Source organism: Euphorbia lathyris, chromosome 1, assembly GCF_963576675.1.
Source record: "Euphorbia lathyris chromosome 1, ddEupLath1.1, whole genome shotgun sequence".
Taxonomy (NCBI): Eukaryota; Viridiplantae; Streptophyta; class Magnoliopsida; order Malpighiales; family Euphorbiaceae; genus Euphorbia; species Euphorbia lathyris.
This window is the reverse complement of record NC_088910.1, coordinates 124,846,485-124,867,187: the sequence shown is the minus strand read 5'-3', so window position 1 is coordinate 124,867,187 and position 20,703 is coordinate 124,846,485. Positions and strand designations below refer to the sequence as shown.

At 34.6% G+C, this 20,703-nt stretch overlaps 1 pseudogene; it reads right to left on the bottom strand.

Moving 5' to 3' along the window:
• Positions 1–8,554: 8,554 nt before the first annotated feature.
• LOC136210904 (protein DMR6-LIKE OXYGENASE 1-like) lies at positions 8,555–13,437 on the bottom strand (annotated as a pseudogene).
• Positions 13,438–20,703: the final 7,266 nt, after the last annotated feature.

Here is a 20,703-nt window from a genome sequence, read left to right as displayed (position 1 = left end):
AACTTAAAAACACATGTTCTTAACAACACATTTTATTTGAATTTACTGGAAATAATCTATTAGAAAGAGAAAGTGCCAGTGAGAGAGAGAGGAGTTAGAGAGAGAAAGGCAAAGGTAGAGAGAGAAAATATTTACACGAAATAAATGAAGCAGATAGAAAAGTATTTAGGAAGGAAATCCATAAAGGGTATTTTGGTCCTTGCACATTAGGTGGGTCCATCTTTATTAATGAGTTAATTAAAAACTGCTGAAGTTAATTAATAAAGAGACAGAAATCTTACTGTAAAATATGAAAATCTTACTGTAAAATATGTTATGGGATCCCATGGAATATTATCTTTTGTATATGAATCTAGTGGTTTTGGAAATTTCGAAATAGTTAATGTAACGACCCGGTCTGGAGTGGGAGGCTCCGGGATAGGAAGGCCCGAGCAAGGAGCGGCCCTAAGGGATGACGATGAGGGCAGGAATGAACCGAATCCCACATCGGAAATGGAGAGGGAGTGGTTGGGGATTATTAGTAAGATGTGAATCTTCTTACCAAAAAAAAAAAAAAAAAAAAGTAAGATGTGAATCCAATACATGCAGACACGTTTTAAAACCGTGAGGCCCAATATGTTGGAATTGGGCCAGAGCGGACAATATCTACATAGTATTGGACCAGAATGTTACAGTTAAGCCATCAAGGGGACTTTGTTTTCACGGTCTAAAGTTGAGCACATTTTGCATCGAGCTCGGGAAGTTGTGATTGCAAATAATTTCTCTTTAAATAGAACATGTGGGGTTAGAAAGGATGGGTGGATAAGTTGGGACACTTTTAGACGAGGATTGGGTTAAGGTAAACACGGATGGGACGAGTAAGGGTAATCCATGGTTCGCTTTTATGGGCGGAATCATTCGAAATAACTTAGGGGATGACCAATAAAAGCATGAGTATATGTGTTTCACACATATTTTAATTTGGGTCGATTTCATAATTAATTAACCAATTCAGTCTAAATGATGTAATTTGATGCGATTCAGGATGAATGGGTAATTTTACCAGTTATTATGGCTTGAATCTGGTATTATTTCATTAATTACTTATTTTTGTCAAAATTTGTGCAAAGTATGAAGTTTTGGACCGATTTAGTAATTTATCAAAAGTTATGGCTGAAGTGTGTAATTATTCAATTAAATCCACAATTATACCGTAGTTGATCAAATTTGGTAGTGGAGTTGAAACATGTGTTAGTGGGTAAAAAACAATTGGGAGCAACATTGCTTTAAAGTTACAGAACTTCCTTGCTGAAACATGGAGCTTTCTTGCTGAAACGTAGAACTTTCTTGTTGTGCAGTTTTCTGCATATTTTTTACAGCAGAAAAACATAATTTAGCAGCAGAAAATAGTTGGTGGAGGAGACTAGTTATAAAACTTTCTTGCTGAAACGTAAAACTTACTTACTAAAACTTAAAACTTTCTTGCTGAAACGAGAAACTCTCTTACTGGGCATTTACCTACATATTTTTTACACCATAAATACAGATTCTTGCAGTAGAAAAAGTCTCTCAACAATCTCAGGAAAAAACTTTCAACAACAATCAACAAAAAATCAGACTCAAATTGTGAATTTCTTTCAATTTTCAATCCTTAGTTCTACAACTTTTTTTTTTCAATTCGTAGTTCTACATTTTCAATTCCTATATTTGTAATCATTCACTTTCAATGTCAATTTCAAACATTTTATTCTCAATTTCGGCATCGTTCATACTAATTAAGCCTTTCTTATTTTACAATTTTAATTTCGAACTTTTAAACTTTTCCGTCCTTTAAGCTTTTCACAACCCTTGATTAGAAGTCAGATTTTAGCTTTCATAATTTTATACTTTTTGTACAAAAGTAGTGGCACGCTCACACAATTCCAAAAAAAGGCGAAACATTATTTGGCACGCTCGGTGGGACTGAAATGATGCTGATACTCAATCATAAATTTAATGAAGAAAGCAAGTTTTCCCGTGTCTTAGGATGCAGAAAAAGTGCATGTTAACACAGAGCAAATCTCTCCAGTCAAAAGCATGGTTCACAATGTCATGAATTTGACACAAAAGAAACATGAGGAGTTTAGAAGCAAGATGTTAGATTGCTTTGAACATGATTTTGATGATGTTGATGACATTAGCATATCCTTAAAACAATCCAGACTTTTGTTTGAAGAAAATGCACATCTACTAGTGTAGGTGCCAAGCCTCGCCCGGTGAACCCAGGGGGAAGATACCGTTGACGACAACGATGTGATTAGCACTGAAAGCAACCAATCTGAGAATCAAACTACTCGGCAGGACCGGAGCTCGGAGTATGGAAGAGTCACCACCCACGAATGGGAAATGAACTCTGATTTCTTGCGGGAGACCAGTATGGGTTCGGGAAATTGGATACGAGCCGGGAAGGCTAGCTCCTTTCCGGAAAAATTCTACTAGGCACATCGACATCGCGCGATCTTGAACCACCGACCTCCTACTTAACACCTCTAGGCGCAAACGGACTAATCGCATATTTTTTAAGTTTTAAATTCATTTGAAACCTTTTCTTTCTCGTTTTGAAAACCGTTTTGAACATATTAATGAAAGCCACTTTGTTTAAGGAATCACCCATTTTACAAGAATTAGAGTATGTACAAGAAGGATGAAGATAGAAGAATGAATCAATAATTTACAACAAGAAATATACTTTAAGCTATACATTCTGTCTAAACTAATCTCTCTCCAAAAAACTGTTTATTCACATGGTTCGTGCTTTAATCGCCGTTGGAACGATTTAGGCACGTTTCAAAACCTTATTAATTTACATGTTTTTCACTTAAGTCGTCGTTGGAACGACTTAAGCGTCTTTAAAATGCGAAGCCAAAAACTTAAATTTGAACGAAAATCGTGATTAAATATACAAGTTGATTATTTTATACAAAATCATTTAAGAAAGAGAATTGGGTCAAAACCATTTCCTTTGCATTAGGAGATCATTAGAAACTTTAATTAAAACCTCAAATTAAACTTCTTTTTGCCCTAAATCCGCCGTTAGAACGGATTAGACAATTAAAACATGAGATTTTATTTAATCGTTTAAGAAAAAAGCGAAATTAAAACATTTTAATTATTAGAAAACATTGAAAATATTTTTATTTAAAAATCAAATTAAAATCCTCTTATTTACCATCTAATTCCCCCTAAATATAATTCATCAACCAAAAATACCATTACATCACATGTATACTAAAGCCCACAAATAACCAATCCTATAATATCTAAATATATATCAATATATTCCCTTAATAGGGATAAGTAATAAGTATGTAATAATTATGAATATGGGTATGTATTATAACTATATCCAAATAAATAAATAAATATATATATATATATATATGATAAGTATTATACCAAGTCACAAAAATACACTAGCATATACTAACTATATTAATATCAATAACATAAATGTATTTAACTAAAAAAATCGAAACAGGAACTCAAAAGTGATTATTGAAGATTATGGCAGATTTAGCGACGGAAAATCCGTCGCTAAACTGTCATTTGGACAAAAAAATCAGCAAAATATCTCCACCAGTCCCTGGTTTATTTTAAAAACAGAATCCATGTATTAAACTTCATTATTTCCCCACTTAATCCCGAACTACCCCAAATTGGATCACGGTTCGTAGTAGGATTAATAAAATGAGGTTTTTGATTTTAAATATCGATTAAAACGTTTTCAAATAATGGATCTACGATTTTTTAATCCCGAACTACCCCTAAATCGGGTCACGGTTCGTATTAGGAATATAAACGAAGCTTTTATTTTAAATCTAAAAATAAATATTTAGCAAATAATAAAAGCGACAAAAATGAAATTAAATAAATACTTAAGAATAATAAAAAAACAAATAAATGGATCTAGTCCTCGGATTGTTACCTTAGCGGGTAACGGTGTCCAAATCAGTCGATTAAAGGTTCGTTTGAGTAGTCGTTTTTGGTTTTTTTTTTCCGTGTTCGGGTCTCATCTTAAATTTCCAATAGCTCGGGTCTAAAAATCCTCCTCATTTTTTTTGCCTCGGGCTCCATGCCATTTTTATAGGCTCGGGGCCTGAGGCGGTTTACGCCCGCTGGGTGTAAAGCAGGGGCTTTACACCTAGTGGGCGTAAGGCTTGGGCCTCACGCCCTCTAGGCGTGAGGCCCAGCCCCTGGGATGGACCTTACGCCCTCTGGGTGTGAGGCCCATTCCCTTGGAGGTGATGCTCGTAAAATATATAACATTTAACAGGATAAGTGTATTCTATCGCAACAAGTTATAATGTGCTAAGCACGAGATCAAACACAAGGACTATTCGTTATAATTGGTAAATCTACCTAAATTGATCTAATTATTTAGAGGGTTGAAAAAAATTGGAGTTTGGTTAACTAACTAATTGAACTGAAACTGAAATTATAAAATAAACAATCAATAGGGTAGAATGTGAAATAATGGTAGGCACAATCTAGGATATGAGATCCTTTGATTAAATTCTATGTATGATTTTAGGGGGTTCACGTTTATATTCTTGCTATTTATTGATGGTAATCACCCTAATAAGAAATACGAATGTGATCAAGATCCATATAACCTATTTACATGCATTCGGTTAATAACTTGGTTAGACAATATAACCTAGGTCATGCAAAGCATTAGAGTCTTTGGTGATTAAGCCTAAAGTCGTAGCCCAGGCACGAAGCCGCACTCCTAGTGTCTTAGCAAGGTCAATTTATGCAGGTTCAGACTAGATAATCTCCTATCGGTCTCAAATCTATCTATAATCCTATCTCCTGTCGGTCTCAAGGCATTAAGTATGCATAAATCAATCAATCAATAGCAATATATAAACCCTAGGCTCCTAAACATAAATATTCATACAATCAGTCTCACCCCATCTCAGATTGGATGAGGATTAGTTCATAGACAAACTAATCATATAAACATGGCATATATGAACAATGAATAACATCTTCAATTATTATAAAAGTAAAAGATAAAAAGGTAAGAAAGAAATCTAAAACTCGATTTATCGAATCCGTTTATAAAATAGAAGATCAAGCTCCACTCGTCAATTGGTCTTCGAAAAAAAAGAAATACAGAATTGAAATGGAAAAGCTAAAATGTTTCTGAAAATATAAAATCTATTCTAAAAGTGTTTTTGATCCCTCTGGGATCTCCTCTACAGAAGAGATATCTCCCTCTTTATAGTGTTTAGGAGAAAATTCTAATATATCAAAGGCAAAAAATGGCAATTTCTTATGTCTTTGGTGGGTCCTGGGAGCCAAATCTCGCGTTTCTGAGGCTTAGAGTGCGCTCGGCAGACAATGCCCCGCCTCGTTTCGCCGAGACATGGATTGTCTCGGCGAGACAAGGGTTGTCTCGGTGAGACAAAATTCGTCTCGCCGAGACAACATGCCTTTGGTGCTGAAAACTCTGAAAATTGCATAAATGGTCCCTGGTTAGGCCAAAAAGTGCTCAAATGGTCTCCCAAAGTTCCTGAAAACACTAATCATGCCATAAGAAAGATAAAATGATAAAATTAACCCTAAACTATTAAATTGACATAAAAAATAACCAAAAACTAAGCTAGAACAAGCTAAACTAACACTAAAAACACTATCAGGGAGATATCAGGAGGGGTTTAGGTCATTCTGGCCCAAGCCCAGCCGACCCGTGATAAAAGGGGTCGCCCCGAGAACTAAATTTTTATTTTTTTAGAAAGAAAATAAAAATAAAAATAAGAATAATAATTATTTTGGAAATTGTTTAATTTTGGCAATATTTTTGGCAATTAAAATTTCATTTTCCGGATTTACCCCATCATGTTTAATTATTAGAACCCAAAGGTTTTCTCTAAATTAAAATTAAAATAAATTGGAATGAGATAACACCAAAACCGAACACGGGGATTTAAAATTTTATTCACAAAACCGATTCAACCATCGCCTCGATTTAATTTTAGGATTCAATTAAACCGGTCTTAATGGTTCCTCCGAATGAAATTATTATCTGTTATTTTTCTCGACTCATCGTTTATCTAAATTGACTGCTTTGGACTCCTTTTGATAAAAAAATTTCATCGGTCCTCCGACCCCAGTGTCTACAACTAGTGCTTAATCAAACTCAACAAAGAAAATGGGCTACTAAAATTCATAGCAGTTCCTTATTGGAATGCTATCCCACTCCTTTATCAAAGAAAGAGCCAAACAATGCAAACACAAGCTGCGTGGGAGAAAGTAGGCTTGAGAGGTCGGTTCAAGTACAAAACCGTGAACAAACATTTCCCACAAAAAATCTCCCCGTGAAAAAACAGAAAGATCCCACTAAGAAGAAGCCTAAGGATTCAATCAATTCGAGGGGCATCTTTGAACCATTTGAATAGATGTGCATTTCTTTGGTTCTAATGTACTATATTTGTGTTTCTGTTTATGATTCTATATTCGTTTGGATTAGTCACTGAGTCGGAGGACCAATTAAGAAAACCCACGATAAACGGTTGAGACGGTTGATTCCACTAATTTGAAAATTTAAATAAAAATAAAAATAATAAAATAGGCAAAAAGAAGGGAAAAATCGTGGAGACCCGACGCTTGCGAGTCCCACGAGCAAACTCGGTTTCTCACGAAAAACGTTGGGTACCTTCGCCATATTTTTTTATAGGCGGGAGGGACCCGGGGGTTGGAAATCACACCCGAACAATTACCGGGCGTAACGCACAGTGAATAAGGCGTCACCCAGCTGACGCCGGGGGCGCCGCCCAATAAGTTGGGCATCGCTCAGCGGACGCCGGGCACGGCGCCCGACAGGTTGTGCGCCGCCCGGTAAATTGGGCGTCGCCCAACGGACGCCAGGCGTGGCGCCCAGCAGGCTAGGCGTACGCGCCAACAAATGGTTGGGCGTGTGCCCAATGATTAGGCGCACGCCCAACATGGGGATCCGCGCCTATAAAAAAGGTGCGGATCCTAAGGCATTTGAGGGAGAATTTTTTGGGGAAATTTTTTTTTGGCAAAAAAATTATTTTTATAAAAAGAAAATTTTGGACAAAAATTAAAATAAAAAATTGGACTAAAATACAAAAATACCAAAAACCTTAATTCGTGGAATAAACCGACTTTCGACTGTCAATACCGATTCAAAAGGTATTATCCGAAGACTAGACTCGTTTAATTTATTTATTTCGTTTTCATTTATTTATTTAATTATTCGTATTTATTTATTTAATTTCCGTTTCGTATTAAAATAAACATTCGGTTCTAATTTTAAATTAGAAAACCTCGTTTTAAGTCTCAAAACGAACCGTGACCCGGTTTAGGGGTAGTTCGGGATTAAAATGTTGTAGATCCGGTTTTAAAAATGTTTTTAAATAAAAAAAACATCGTTTTGGGGTTCTCTGTTATAAACTATGACCCGATTTGGGTAGTCCGGGGACCAAAATGATAGAATAGACTAGATCTAATTTTTTTAGTAAATTTGTAACTTTAAATGGACTAATTTTGTTATTTTCCTTTTTAGACCTTTTTCTAATTCTTTTATTAAAGTAAGGATTGATTTGGTAAATTTACCCTTTATCTATAATTTGTATCTTATTAATTTAGGGATATGTTTGAATGATTTTAAAAGTTGTTTAAATATTTATAACCTCTATTTTACCATATATATATTATCTAATTTATATATACATATATAATTAGCTATTAAATTAATTTTTTTTATTAATATTAACCTAATGGCATATATATATATATATATATATATATATATGTATATGTATATTCTTATTTTTCTTTTATTTTCATTTGACTATTGGTATGTATATATACTATTAATTTACTTATTAAACCTTATATCTATATTATATTTTTATGTCCTATTTTACCCATTTTTCCTTAAACATGTATATATACATATATATGACATTAATTTTCATTATTTTCTATATTATAAAAATTAGGATAGTTATTTTATCATTTACATTTAGTGATTATTTTTCTCCTTTAAATCTATGTATATATTTTAGACATATTGGGTTGGATTGTTTTTGGGATTGGGATCGTTAAATGTTGTAATTATATGGGGCATTGGTTAAAGTAGTAAGTGGGTTAAATTGAGAGAAAATGAAGAAATTAAGTTCCAAAAATGGAGTTTTCTAATTTAGTTATTTAAATTAGAGACATTCAAATACCTTCCAAAATGTAACTAAAAGTTTTTTAATTCTTGTTATTTTAAAATGCCTTCTTAAAATGTCACGTTTCGAAACCTTAATCCGTTCCAACGGTGGGTTAGGCGAACCATTGTAATTAAAAGCGTTTTCGGTGAATAATGGAGTTTTTAAGTCGATTTCTATTAAAAACGATTTTGTACAAAATAAGTGACTTGTATGTCTAACCACGTTTTTTTATTCAAAAGGTTTTTGTTTCACGTTTTAAAACGCTTAAGTCGTTCCAACGGCGTACTTAAGCAAAAGCATGTAGATCACTTGGTTTTGAAACGTGCCTAAATCATTCCAACGGCGATTAAGGCACGAACCATGTAAATAAATGGATTTGGGAAGAGAGATTAGCTTAGACTTGATGTATATAGCTTTGAAAAATATTCATTTGTTGTAATCTTTAGATTTATTCATATTCTTCTCTTCTCCCTCTAATGTATATTAATTCATAAAATGAGTGATTCTTTAATAAAATGGCTTTCAATAATATATGCTCAAAACGGTTTTCAAAACGAGAAAGAAAAGGTTTCAAATGAATTTTAAACTTAAAGAAATATGTGATTAGTCCGTTAGCGCCTAAGGTGTTAAGTAGGAGGCCGGTGGTTCTGAACCGGGTGACGTCGAGGTGCCTAGTAGCCTTTCTCCGGAAAGGAGCTAGCCTTCTCGGCTCGTACCCAATTTCCCGAACCTACACCGATCTCCCGCAAGGAATCGATGTTCATTTTCCATTCGTGGGTGGCGACTCTTCCATAATCCGAGCTCCGGTCCTGCCGAGTAGCTTGATTCCTAGATTTGTTGCTTTCGGCGCCAATCACATCATTGCCGTCAACGGTGTCTACCCCTCGTGCTCACCGGGCGAGGCCTGTCACCTACACGAGATTACTTAGAACTTTGTCTACAATTTTGGTAAAAAGCCCATGTCATTATAGATAAAGTTACAGATGAGAAGAACTGAACCGAAAACCTAAAGATAAAAAAAACTGAACCAAATCAGACTGAATTATATTTTAATTTGGTTCCGTCCTTAATTTAAAGTAGTTTGGTTTTTGGTTTGGTTTGGTTCGATCATAAACCGAATAAAACCAAACCGAAATAGAATATACACTATTTTAGCTTTAGGGTTTTAAATTAATTAACTAATTATATATATAAAAGAAAAAATAATTAAACATGTTTCTTCTCTCTCAACTAATTATATATACAAAAGAAAAAACTAATTATATGATTATTGTCTTTATATAATTGCTTAGTTAGTGAATGCACAAATAGTAGTAGGTTTCTAATACTTTGTTTCGTCCAAACATGAACCAAACTGGACCAGACCGAAATAATTCGGTTCGATTCAAACAAAATTGAATTATAATTTGATTTGGTTTGATCCTAAAAAATACCAAAATTTTGGTTCAGTCCAATTCAATTTGGTTCGATTTTTGAACCGAACCGGACCATGCTCACCCTGCTTGTGCTGTTCAGCTACTTTTTCCTGTGACATTTCCATATATAAATGTAAAATACATATATAGACAAGGAATAAATCATTCTAAATTGTTTCTACTTTGCAAAATTTATACATAAAATCCCTTCAATTATGTCACTGAGATAGTGATATAAGCAATTGGAAACTCATTGGATGATAATCTAGTCTATAACCTTGACATGTAGTCCTAAGTTTGACATGTAGCCTATAACCTTGTCTAATGAGCAGTGGCAGGCCAAGTGGAATGACAGAGCTTTCTCCACACAAAGAAGACTGAAGAGAACTTGTCGAAGGTAAGAAGCGGTGGAAGCAAAAGAAGCCAAGCCTAAACCATCGAGTGGTGACACAATATGGGCCACAAGATCATCATTCATCCTTTCTAAATTATTCATCTTTATCTTAATCAATAACGAGACAAAATTAGATGCATATCAAACTAAATTTTATATGTTGATGACATATAGTAGCACATGGGATTCATGTACTTGTAATTAAACATTGCGGACCAAATAAGCTTGTATTGTATGTGAATACAAGCTTATCTGGTCCCAAGCTTATCTGTTCACATACAATATAAGCTTATCTGGTCCGCAATGTTTAATTACAAGTACATGAATTTCATGTGCTACTATATGTCATCAACATATAAAATTTAGTTTGATATGCATCGAATTTTACCTTATTATTGATTAAGATAAAGATGAATGATTTAGAAAGGATAAATGATGACCTTGTGGCTGATATTGTGTCACCTCTCGACGGTTTAGGCTTGGTTTCTTTTGCTTCCACCGCTTCTTACCTTTGACAAGTTGCTCTTAAGTCTTCTTTGTATGGAGAAAGCTGTGTCATTCCACTTGGCCTTCCACTGCTCATTAAACAAGGTTATAGACTACATGTCAAACTCAGGACTACATGTCAAGGTTATAGACTAGATTATCATCCAATAAATTTCCAATTGCCGATATCACTATCTCAGTGACATAAGATTGAAGGGATTTTATGTATAAATTTTACAAAGTAGAAACAATTTAGAATGATTTATTCCTTTTTCATATATGTATTTTAAATTTATATATGGAAATGTGACAGAGAAACAATAGTTGAGCAGCACAAACAAAGGTGAGCATGATCTGATTCGGTTCAAAAACCGAACCAAACTGACTTGAACCAAACTAAATTATCGGTATTTTTTAGGATCAAACCAAACAAAATTATAATTCGATTTGGTTTGAGCCGAGCCGAACCGAATTATTTCAGTCTGGTCTAGTATGGTTCATGTTTAGACGAAACAAAGTATTAGAGACCTACTGCTATTTGTGCATTCACTAACTAAATAATTATATAAAGGCAACAATCATATAATTAATTTTTTCTTTAGTATATATAATTAGTTGAGAGAAAATGAACGTGTTTAATTATTTTTTATTTTCTATATATAATTAGTTAATTAATTTAAAACCCTAAAACTAAATAGTGTATATTCTATTTCGGTTAGGTTTTGTTCGGTTTATGACCAAACCAAACTGAACCGAACTGAAAACCAAACTATTTTAAAAATGAGGACCGAACCAAATTAAAATATAATTCAATCTGGTTTGGTTCAGTTTTTTTTACTTTAGGTTTTGGGATCGGTTCTGCTCATCCGTAACTTTATGCATAATGACATTGGTTTTTTACCAAAATTGTAGACAATAGCTTCAGAGCATAGAAAACGGTATACTTATGAGTTTAAATTTATGAAAGTAGTTTCTTTTAGAAGCACTGATTTGGTGACGGAATACCAGATATTCCACTTTCAAAACATTCATCGTGTTTGATTGGATCATTCCTGCATAAAGGCAAACATTCATCCAATGAGTTTCCAATTGTTGATATCACTATCTCAGTGGATTTTAAGTATAAAATTTGCAAATAGAAACAATGATTTATTCCTGAATTTTATGTATTTTCCATTACTAATTACCTCCATTGGTCTCCAATGTTGACAATGAAGGTGTTAGGAATGGGATTAACAGCAATCCATTTATGGTCTCGGAGAACTTGTAGTCGGGGGACATGGTCTTGAAGAAGAACGGTGATTAAGTTAGGATAGTGTGGCCTGGCAGTCTAAAAGTAAGATCTGGCTCAGGACATGGTGGATAATAGTTCATTGCCATATGTTGTCCATGCTTGCTTAGCGATTTGTTTATGTAATCCTTTTCTAAGTCTAGGCTTTCTGATATGAGTTTAAGCAAACTCAGGACTAGCCCTCTCACACTTGTGCTGTATTTAGCTACTGTTGTCCTGCCACATTTCCATTCATAAATGTAAAATATATGGGAATGAATAAAATTGTTTAAATTTTGCAAATTTTATGCATAAAGCACTTGAATCCGAGACTAACTGGTTTTGAATCACTCAGATGGTGACACGTTAATAATTGGATTGACGTGTCATCATCGCATGAATGAAACCCTCGGTAAATTGTGGTTTTAGTTTGTGAATTGCACACAGGGTTGAGATCTAATTACCAAATTGGTTAGGTTGGAGGCTAGAAATGTCTATATATCTCTACAAATTGGGGAGGGTAACATGTGAAGAAAAAGGTCCTGTCAAATTGGTAATGAGAACTTGCAGAAGAACATTGATCAGCAAACTCGGGACAACTTGACTAACATATGGAACATAGATTTAGCTAATGTGAAAGGACAACTTGACTAACAACACAGTTATAATTTTTCTTGCATTATATAATATATTAATCATATGGAACTTAGATAACATAGATTTTAACACAAAAATTCAGGCCCAATATGTGGAATTAAGAATTTCATGGGTTTAATGTGTAAAAATAAAAAAAAAGTGAAAGGTCTGAAAGGGTTTATTGATGTACCTGAATTGTGGAGAGTTGGAAGGCCATTCATGAATGTAATCCTCAAGAGGATAACAATGGAGTCGCAAGAAGTTTCTCCAGTTAGCTATCTTTTCAGTTTTGACATTGAAACTGGTTGAAAGTCTGGTGGTTTTAGTTGGATCGTCGGAATAACTATTTAGCCTCTCACTTTCCAGCAGGTTAAAGAAGTCCCTTGCCGTTCATTATGCTATTAATCATTACCTCCGATATTCCATGGTTCTTCACCTGAAAATCAAAATCAGTCTACTAATTTCATTATCTTGTCAATGCACAACTTCGAAATAAAAAATTTAGTCTAAGCCTCATTCATTTTAATTCATGACCATATCTAGCTGCAATTGAACTACACATAAGTGCAGAAGAAAACTGAACTGATAAAAAAAAAGGAGAAAACCTGAAAGAAGCCATCATGCGGACAAGCTTTGCCGATGCTGTCAACAAGAAGACTGTGATCAGGACCGTGAAGGTATTGGAGATCAATCAATGAAATGGAGTTGTCGGATAGTTGAACGTCGTCGAGATTTGGACGGTCCGAGATAGGAGGGATGTATGGAAGGAACATGTTTAGGTCCAGAAAAAGCAAGGTCTGCGAGTAGGAGGTTTTTGCTGGAAGCCATTTTAGTCTGCTTTCACCAATTGATTGTTTCAACCCCTCAGCATAGGTTTCTAATTTATAGAAGAAAAACTCATTGCAAATATTAAGAAGATAATCTAAGATAGAGAAGAAAACACATGTCACATATCAATTAAAGACAGAGAAGATGACATCAGGTGTATTCCACATGCCAGAGTCTGGTGTTATAAACCTGGACACCTATCTGGTGTTATAAACCTGGACACCTATAAACCTACATACATGCCAGAACTTAGACATTTGTAAACCTAGAAACACATGCAAGAGTCTGGTGTTATAAACCTAGACACCTGTTATAAACCTGGACACCTATAAAGCTACAGACATGCCAAAACTTAGACACTATTAAACATAGAAACACATGCCAGAGTCTGGTGTTATAAACCTCGACACCTGTTATAAACCTGGACACCTATAAAGCTACACACATGCCAGAACTTAGACACCTGTAAACATAGAAACACATGCCAGAGTTTGGTGTTATAAACCTGGACACCTGTTATAAACCTAGACACCTATAAAGCTACACACATGCCAGAACTTAGACACCATGCCAGAGTCTGGTGTTATAAACCTGGACACCTGTTATAAACCTGGACACCTGTAAAGCTACACACATGCTAGAACTTAGACACCTGTAAAGATAGAAACACATGCCAGAGTCTGGTGTTATAAACCTGGACACCTGTTATAAACCTGGACACCTATAAAGCTACACACATGCCAGAACTTAGACACCTGTAAACCTAGAAACACATGCCAGAGTCTGGTTTACACACATGCCAGAACTTAAACACCTGTAAACCTAGAAACACATGCCAGAGTCTAGTGTTATACACATGGACACCTATAAACCTACACACATGCCAGAACTTAGACACTGTAAACCTAAAAACACATGCCTGGTGTTGTAAACTTAGGCACCTCTAAATCTAGACACCTGTGACATGCCAAAGTTGGGTGTTGAAATTTGATTAATGGTAACATGTTTAAACTTAAAGAATTAAGTTAGGATCAGTATGGGAAGTCCAAAAAGTTAAGTTACTCAAAAGCAATGCTTTACAAACTCACAAGGAAAGACAATGTGTCCAGAGTATCCTTATCCTTCAGGGGATCCAGCAACTAGCTTTGGTCTGCTATCTGCAGTGCAGCAAAATTGTACTAAAAGAATCATCATGAAAATTCACCGGATATATTAAAGAACAGAATTTCATGAAAAAAAACCTCATCATATTGAAAATTTGAAAACAGAGCAGCTAACTCAAAATTCAAAAGCAAATCTAATCTGCTGAGGTTCTACCATTTCTGATATACATTACAAATCTCCAATTTTTGTAGAAAAAGACAAATTCTGTATCCAAAGTGCAATTGATCCCTAGATTTTGGTAGGTATATTTGTATCAAAGATTGAGATTCACAAGCCAGAAATAGAAAAAATGACCAAATTTGTAATCAGAAAACTAGCTAGGATTTATGCAAAGAAACATGAAAACTTATGAAGTTTAAGGATCTGTATTTCTAAAAAGAAGAATAGTTAAAAACATAGAAGAAAGCTCAGAAAGAGAATGATGCATGCACAGAATGGCTTCAGCAAGCTCATGCAATGCTGCCTACAAATTCCTACGGAGAGAATTGATAGTGATTGATTCTTATTGAATGTTTCAGCAGAGAATGTTTCTTTGTTAATTTAAGATTAATTGTCTTGTTAACTAGAGACTTAATATAATTATATTAGAGACTTAATTATAATTATTTTAAAGGGGTTATGTTAGACATCCCACATTGCTAAATGACGAAGCTATATGACTCCTTAAATATGTGAGGCAATCTTTACCCTTCGAGGTACCTTTTGGGGTGAGTTACGCCTTTGCTTACATGGTATCAGAGTCATGGTACAATGTTGGGGCTTCTGCTGATATTAGCAATGAATTGAGCATGAGAGACGCGTGTTAGATATCCCACTGAGTTAGGCCTTTGTTCACAGGTTATGATGTTTTTTTTCCAAAAATATTATAGTGGTTGGTTTTTTCCAATTTAAAATTGATGATGCACAAAGGAGAGAATTGTCTCATATACTGTGATGCATGTGTTATTCATAGTTCAGTTACTCAGTTAATCATTATTTAGATTTTTTTTATCACTGAATATTAATGATGAATTACTTACACAATTTCACGCATTCACTTATTTCAATGAAATTAAGAATTATAGACAAAACTCACTTTAACCTTATGAATATATACATGGAGATGATAAAAGTACACACGATTCGATTACACGATACAAAATCGGTACATGTTTGAACTTAAAAAATAAATTAACCTAGGATCTGTGTGGCCCAGCAATCCAAAAGTAAGATATAGCTCAGGACATGGTGGATAATAGTTCATTGTCAGCTCTCTCACACTTGTACTGTATTCAGCTACTATTTTCTATTCCTTTGGCCCGTGGGTCCCAACTAGGACAGCCTTCGAAGGAGCGGGACGGACACCCAAGATGCGCTCGCCTGGTGTCCGGTTAAGAGTTCTGACAGGGGACTCAGAAAAAGCCGATCTTAGCTCGGACATGCCAACAGCCATTACTGACTCCTTTCCCTGGGTCGCGGTTGAATCAATACCATCAATAGGACTTTTAGTTGGACTGATGACCGCCCATCTGATGAGCGAACGCGGGAAGGGAAGCACTGCGAAAAGCGGCCAAATTTCCATACATAAATGTAAAATATATATTAAAAGGAATAAATCATTCTAAATTTTTACTATTATGCAAAATTTTACACATAAAATCCCTTGAATCCAAGAAATTCTACTATGTCCGAGACCAATCAGTCTTGGACCATTGAGATGGTGACATCGGTAATAATTGGATTAATATGTCATAATCACATGAAACTCTCAGTTAATTTGACTTTACAATGTCTATGGACAGTTTTACTGACCGCTCCAAATCCATCGCCAAAGAGGGCTGGAGCTACAGAATAGCACGAAACACTTGACAAAAAATTGAGCAATAATGTCACAGAGCCTTTCCTAAAAAATAGGCAGCACACAAGAAATTGTATTATACAAATAAAAGAGAATTTGCATTAACCTCTTAACAACTTGATAAGCATTTTTTATCAAATCAAAATGTATTTTTTTAGTTGCGCCAAACAGCTTTCTTTTAGGGTAAATAGTCACAACAACAATTTTTTTTAAAGGAATGACTGAGTTTATAAACTGTAAAATACAGACCTTTATTTATAAACTTTTAACTATAAGGATTGTCTTTGCAAATCGACCAAACCACGAGATTTACTAAAAGGTTGATCGGACAGATCACCATTAACTCTAAGAAAAAGGAAATTTATGCAGGAAAGATCCAAAATCAAACACGATGAATGTTTCGGAAGTATTCCGTCACCAAATCAGTGCTTCTAGAAGAAACTAGTTTCATAAATTTAAACTCAGAAAATATTAAATTTATTATTTTATCTTAGGTATACGGCTTTCTTTGCTCTGAAGCTATTGTCTACATTTAGTAAAAATCCCCATGTCATTATGGATAAAATTACAATATACAGCAAAACTTTAGTCACATTCAATACAAGCATATCTGGTCGGCAATTTGTCATGACACTTGTGACGGTTTAGGCTTGGCAAGTTGCTCCACCGCTTCTTACCTTGGACAACTTGCTGTTCAGTCTTCTTTGTGGAGAAAGCTCTATCACTCCACCGTTCATTATCATCCAATCAGTTTCCAATTTGCTGATATCACCATTGAAGGGATTTTATGTATAAAATTTGCAAAGTAGAAACAATAATTTATTCCTTTTCATATGTATTTTACATTTATGTATGCAAATGTGGCAGTGAAGTAGCTAAATACAGCACAAGTGTGAGAGAGCTAGTTCTGAATTTGCTTGAACGCATATCAGAAAGCTGAGGCTTGAAAAAAGATTAGATAAACAAATCACTAAGCAAACTCACGAAGGACTAGTTCTCTCACATAATCAAACAGTCTTAAAAAGGTCCAAACAGTATTCTTTTGCAAGTTTTTTGTTCCAAAATTTCATATGTGAAGTCTCTATTGACCGCCTGATCATGATCATTGATCAAAGCTGGAGCAGGTCGGATGACAGCATCAGAAGAAGGAATAAAATGTTGGAATTGAGATTCTTTCTTCTTCAGAATTCACAAGTGCACACTTTTGTATTTTCCATTACTAATAGTGATTTGTTTACGTAGTCTTTTTCCAAGCCTAAACTTTCTGATATGAGTTCAAGCAAACTCAGGACTAGCTCTCTCACACTTGTGCTGTATTCAGCTACTGTTTTCCTATCACATTTCCATACATAAATATAAAAATATATATGAAAAAGGAATAAATCATTCCGAATTGTTTCAATTTTGCAAATTTTACACATAAAATCCTTTCAATCCTATATCGAGGACCAACCGGTCTTGGACTACTGATTGAATTGACGTGCCAACATCACATAAACCCTCAGTTAGTTGTCTTTAGTTTGTGAACTATAGACAAGATTGAGATGTGGTTACCAAATTGACACAACCATTTTTATTGGCTATGTATGTATAGCACTATTAGGTCCTTAAACTTACTTAATGTGATCAATAGAACTTGAATTTTAGCAATTCACGTTCACTTGTCTAAATTTTCATTTGTTCTACCAGTCAGGACTTAAATGAATTGATTAAGTCACTTTAGCACTTTTACTAGATTAATCAGTTGTTTTCAAACTTAAATGAATTGATTAAGTCACTTTAAGCACTTAAATGAAGTGATTAGACCTTTATGAACAAGTTTTTGATACTAGAAATGTCTATATATCTATACATATTGGGGAGGGTAAGAGGTGAAAGAAAGAGAAAAGAGATGTAGAATTTCATGTCAAATGAAACTCCCAATACACTTGTTGACACTTGTATGGGACTGTCCAATTTTTTACATATTTTGTTGGGTACCAATTCACATATCAACATGTATATAGAGAAATTCCATTAAACTCAGTCTATTCCATAAACATAGACACATGTGGCATATTAGAGTTTGGTGTTGTAAACCTACACACCTGTAAACTTAGACACACATGCTAGAACCTATGTACCTGTAAACTTAGAAACGTCAGAGTTTGGTGTTGTAAAACTAAGCACCTATAAACCTAGACACTGTACATGTGACATGCCAAAGCCTGGTGAACGCAAGTGGATCGTTTTTATTTCATTCCCGAGGAAGTGTATATTTTACCCAAATTTTCTTCCCTAATGGTACGAAATAATAGAACACATGTGACATGCTTAAAAAAACTAATTAACCTATATGTCTTTTACCTATATAATAGAGGGAACATGATATATTGACAAAAAAAACAAACTATCTCTTTCGTTACGATAAATATCACATTCCTCTACCGTACAGGTCCAAACAGTATTCTTTTGCAAGTTCCACATGAAGATGAACTTCCTCCTCTGGTCAAAGAACAGAGTCAAACATACAAATAGTGCTTACTAACACAGTTCTTTCATAATCCCTTCTCTCTCTACGCACCTATATATATTAACTACATCTATATATATTAACTAGAACACTCTCTCTTACAACAAACTCTAAATGTGCCTCAAATCACATTTCGTGTCATTTCCATATTACCCCTTATAGCATATTCTCTATCAGCACTCCAGAAGAATAAAGCCATGGGCTCCCCATTTGGTTTTAGCCATTTGGTTTTATTATTAGTGACCGCAATTCCCTTACTTAAGATATTGTTAAGCAGTCAGTTTCTTTTGTCAAAAAGATAGCAAATCACATTGCCATTTCTTAGCTAAAGTAGCAGATTCTATGACTGGTTATAGAGAATGGATAGATCATCCTCTCCCTTTTCTTCCTAAGATGTTAAACATCAGTTTTTAGTGAATTCCTCTTGTTTGAAAAAAAATGACAGTATTAACAACTATCTAAAATAATTGCAAAGAAAAATCAAAGCCTGACACCAGTAGGTAGAGCATTTGAATTTGTAATTCTTTTCAATCTATCTATTAGAAATCAAATTAGTGATATCTTTAGGTACCATTTTAACGGTGTTTAAAATTCTATTCTGTTAGAAATTCTGTATTTTTGCCTTATTCGTAGCTGCAAATTTTGAGCTGCAGCAAACTAAACGAAACAGGCTCTGCAATCGGAATTGAATTCTTTTCTAACAACAATAGTAATTCATGTTATGCTTTAGGCAATTACTTAACATTTTTTAGGAATAGTGAAATTTCATGTTCTTGTAACAATTAAGCTCCTCCATGTTTGTATAAGAAGTTTTACACATTAATATTGTAAAACTTCTTAAACAAACATGGAGGAGCTTCATTTTTACACGAACTTGAAATTTCACCAAGCCTGATCAAAATGGAAGCATAGCATGGCCAGCAAGTATGGATGGCAGGGATCTAAGCTCCTTCTCAGAGCCCCTCTAATTGGACAGCTCCTCCTCCCAATAAGCTCAAATTGAACCTCGACACTGCTATCTTTACTGCTCCTGATCGACTGGTTTTGGCTTTGGTATCCTTGACTCTGGAGGTCAGTTTGTGGCAACAAAGTATGGTTTTTCACTGGGAAATTCAGACTCTCTCCTTTCCGGAAGCTCTAAGCTGCAGGCAAGGGTTGAGTTGGCTTGAAATTTTTGGGTTCGGACATGTGCTTGTCGAGTCCAATTTGAGCTGAAATTGCATTGATAACAGCTGAATTTTAATAGCTGAAATTGACAGGAAAGGAAAGATAAAATGAGCTATGTATAATCTCAAGCTCCTGAGAAAGATGAACTTCCCCCAACAAAGCCGAACATACAAATAGTGTTTACTTACACAATTCTTTCATAATTGATCCCCCTCTCTACAAATTTTTATATATATATATAAAAGCTCCATAGGAAAATGAACTTCTCCCTTGCTTAAAGAACAGAGCCAAACATACAAACAGTGCTTACTAACACATTTCTTTCATAATCCCTCCTCTCTCTAGACATCCATATATATTAACTAGAACACTCTGAACTATAACTAACTCTACATGTGCCTCAAATCATATTTCGTGTCATTTCCATATTATCCCTTGTAACATATTCTCTATCAGCATTCCAGAAAAATCACGCCATCGGCTCCTCATTTGGTTTTATTATTAGTGACTGTAATTCCCTTACTCAAGATATTGTTAAGTGTTCAGTTTCTTTTGTCAAAAATAGCAAATCACATTGCCATTTCTTAGCTAGAGTGGCAGATTCTATGACAAATTAGGGAGAATGGATAGATCATCCTCTCCCTTTTCTTCCTAAGGTGTTAAATATCAGTTTTTAATGAATTCCTCTTGTTTGAATAAAAAAGTGACAATATTAACAACTCTCTAATATAATTGCAAGAAAAATCAGGTTTGTCAAAAAAAATGATGAAAGAAACCTGCAAAGATA